General features: G+C 60.3%; 1 pseudogene across 1 annotated transcript; it reads right to left on the reverse strand.

Moving 5' to 3' along the window:
- Positions 1-2,785: 2,785 nt before the first annotated feature.
- Positions 2,786-3,470, reverse strand: LOC103771456 (annotated as a pseudogene). The gene has a single exon (XR_608146.1). The product of XR_608146.1 is annotated as an ephrin type-B receptor 2 pseudogene (transcript).
- Positions 3,471-3,500: the final 30 nt, after the last annotated feature.

Raw genomic sequence — 3,500 nt, forward strand, 5'->3', positions numbered from 1 at the left:
CCTGCCACGTCCCGTTGGGACGGCCCAGCCGTGTAAGAGCACTCTGTCCCAAAAGCCTGCTCGGATTTGCTTTTGTTTGGCTTCTGGAAAGGGGCCCAGATTCCCTCCCACCCCTCCAAACACGAGCAAACCTGCCGGCCACATGTCCAGCCCCTGAAAACAGGGGGCTGGGACGTCCCTGCATGGAGACGGGACCAGGACACGGCTGGAGCTGGGCAGGGACACAGGGCTGCACCCAGCAGGCCCTCCCCGAGCCGAGGTGGGGAGCAGAGAGCCCTCCCTCAGCCTGGGCAAGCCGGGGGCACCGCCCGCTTCCCCAGCCCTCTGTGGGGCTCACTGGGAGGGCTGGTAGGGGATGGAGACGCTGTGGTTGTCCTGCCAGCTCCACGCATGGCTGGCTCTCCTCCCAGATCCCACTTCTTCTGGGGGCTGCTGGGGGAAATCAGAGGGTGAGTCCCTGTCTGGCACAAGCCGGGGGTCCCACCCAGCCCTGATCACACAGCCCCACGCAGGAGGGGGAAGGGAAGGGGAAGGGGAAGGGGAAGGGGAAGGGAAAGGAAAAAGGGAGAGGGAAAGGGAGAGGGAAAGGGAAAGGGAAAGGGAAAGGGAAAGGGAAAGGGAAAGGGAAAGGGAAAGGGAAAGGGGAAGGGGAAGGGGAAGGGGAAGGGGAACAGGGTAAATGAAAAGGGGAAAAGGGAAAAGGGAAAGGGACAGGGAAAGGGAAAGAAAGGGAAAGGGAAAGGGAAAGGGAAAGGGAAAGGGAAAGGGAAAGGGAAAGGGAAAGGGAAAGGGAAAGGGAAAGGGAAAGGGAAAGGGAAAGGGAAAGGGAAAGGGAAAGGGAAAGGGAAAGGGAAAGGGAAAGGGAAAGGGAAAGGGAAAGGGAAAGGGAAGGCAGCCCGGGAGGCAGCTGCCCCACGGTGACGGTGGGCTGCCGGCCACGGGGTGATTAATGAGGGTGGGGAGTGTGGGGCCAGGCACACGCCAGCACCGGCTGCAGAAACAGCTGCTGAGGTACCGGGCCTCCCAAAATCCTGCTGCTGCACAGACAAAGAGGAGACCTGGCCTCCACCTCCTGCTCGCTCCCTCCGCCTCGGCCCCTCGGCCCTGTCTGCTCTGCTGCAGGGACAGGGCTCTGCAGGAAACACCCTGGGACGTGTGGAAGGACCATCCCTGGGCTGGGCTGGGCTGGGCTGGCAGCAGGACCAGGCAGCCCCAGGGAACCCTGGCTGCATCAGAGCAAAACGCTGTGTGGGGCTGGGGCTGCTTGGGATTTGGGGAAAAAAAAACATAAGGCTGGGATGGAAAAGCTGACATGAATCATTTTGGGTTTCTGGTGTTGCTATGAATACTCCACTTGGGTGTCGTAAAACACCCATCTCCCCTTGGAGGCAGGGATCAGCTGTGCTCCCCCTCCACACGCTGCTGCAGCAGCACGTCCTTGCTGTCCCCATCCCCAGCACTGCCTCTGCCACCACTGGAGGACACCTGATCACCCCGAGCTCGGTGGGGAGACGTTCAGTACCCTGGTGAGGAGCAGCTCAGAGCACGGATGACAGCTGCAGCACGTCAGGACCTTAAGCTTGACACAGCCCAGCCACCAGCAGGAGACGTGGTGCCCTCTCCAAGGGGTCCATCCAGTCTGTAGTCTCAACCAAGCGTGGCCAGAGACTGTCTGTTCCCCTCACAAGTGTGTTCATCTCCTCAGTGACAGCACCTTCTCCATGCCTGCTTGGTGCTACCTGGCCACCCCTTCCCACAGCAAGAGGAGAGGAGACACATCAGCCTTGTGCTCTGCAGTGCCCACCAACACATCCACAACTGATGCCTGAGAAAGCCCAGCTCTGCTTGGAGTGTGCCAGCACCATCCAGACTGGAATGAGGGTTTGATGTTTGGCCAGGACAGGGGAGGAGAGTCTGTCTGCCACGAGCTGTGGTTTGCTCTGTGCATGGTACAGTTGGAGGTGCCCATTAAACGGGCAGCACTCGGGTCCCAATCTCTCTCCTAACAACCCCAGCAGCTCTTTTCTCAGCCTCTCCAAGCCCATGTGTGACTGGGGAAGAGCATGGAGATGGGTTTGGGCACAGAGCTTTCAGAGAGGTTGGTGCTGAGCCTCTTGCTTACTGGGGACAACACTGGCTCCGTGGGGCAGGCACGCCCAGGGGCTCCCTGGAACATCTGCAGGGCAGGAGAGTTCTGGATGCTGAGAGAGCACAGTGGCCAGGCTCAGAGATGCCCAGGCTGCAGAGATGGCTCTCAACAGCCCATGGCCGTGTCCCACCCAGGGCCATTCATACCTCACCAGGAATATGCTGCAGAGAACTTGCTCCCTCTCACCACACCACCTTTGAGTGCCTGAACTCCCACTCCCCTCACCCCAGAATCACGGCGGGTGCAAACCAAAGCGAAATCAGCCCCTCTGTTTTGGGAGGGGACTGCAGATCAGCAGCACGCACCACAGCTCCACACACATCTGTCCCTCCGAGACCTGGGGAGCACAGAGGGCACCAGCAAGAGGCCACCAGCCCTGCACCCAGTGGCTCAGGACCCAGAGGTAATGCAGAGCCTCTGCGATGGGCGGATGAGCCCGGGGCAGGAATTAGGGGGCTAGGGAAGAAGTCAACGTCCACACACACGCTCCTCTCTCACATTCCCATGTGCTCCTCTCCCACCCCTGTCCAAGGAGGCCACTCTGAGGCAGCTCAGGCAGATCCCAAGGGCCACCACTGGCACGACCCGCCGGTCGCGAGGCGAGCGCGCGGGGTGAGCTCAAAGGCAAGCAGTTACCTCTGCAGATGGTGCCGTTCTCCACCGACTCGTAGCCCGCCCGGCACATGCAGCGGCCAATGGGCACCAGCCACTCCCCATCCCCGTTGCAGTACAGCTTGATTGGCACGTCCACCTCCTCGGCGTTGGGGATGCACGTCCCCCGGGCCGCCACCAGCGAGGTGCTCTCCGCTCCCGAGAGGGTCTCCTGGAAGACGGCCCCGTTCTGGATCACACGAGGACACTTGCGGTAGAAGACACGGACAGCAATCAAGGACATGCAGCCCCCGTAGTCCTGGAAGGCCAGGTAGAAACCATTCTTGGAGACAGGCCCAAAACTGCGCACCTCGGTGTTGATCTTCATCACTCGTCCACCCAGGTCCACCTGAGAGAAGCTCTCATCAGCAGCAATCGTGTCCACCTTCATCCAAGGGTTCTCCATCCAGTTAGGAAAAGTCTTGGTGGCCGAGTCAAAGTCTGACTCAAAATAGTAAAGGTTGAAAGTCTCCTTACAGGAGCCCGGGACGTTGGGGATGCTGCTGCAGTCCCGCACAGAGAACTTCATCTCCACGTGGATGCGGTGAGCCCCTCGCCTGCGGATGTACTTGGTGCGGAGCCAGTTGTTCTGGCTGGACTCGAAGACGTTGCACACCTGGTAGGTGCGGATGGTGTTCATGTTCTCGTCGTAGCCGCTCACCTCCTCCCACTGCAGACAGGGCACAGGAGTCAGGGGGCT

This window comes from Merops nubicus, unplaced genomic scaffold (genome assembly GCF_000691845.1).
Source record: "Merops nubicus isolate BGI_N331 unplaced genomic scaffold, ASM69184v1 scaffold13224, whole genome shotgun sequence".
NCBI classification, from domain to species: Eukaryota; Metazoa; Chordata; class Aves; order Coraciiformes; family Meropidae; genus Merops; species Merops nubicus.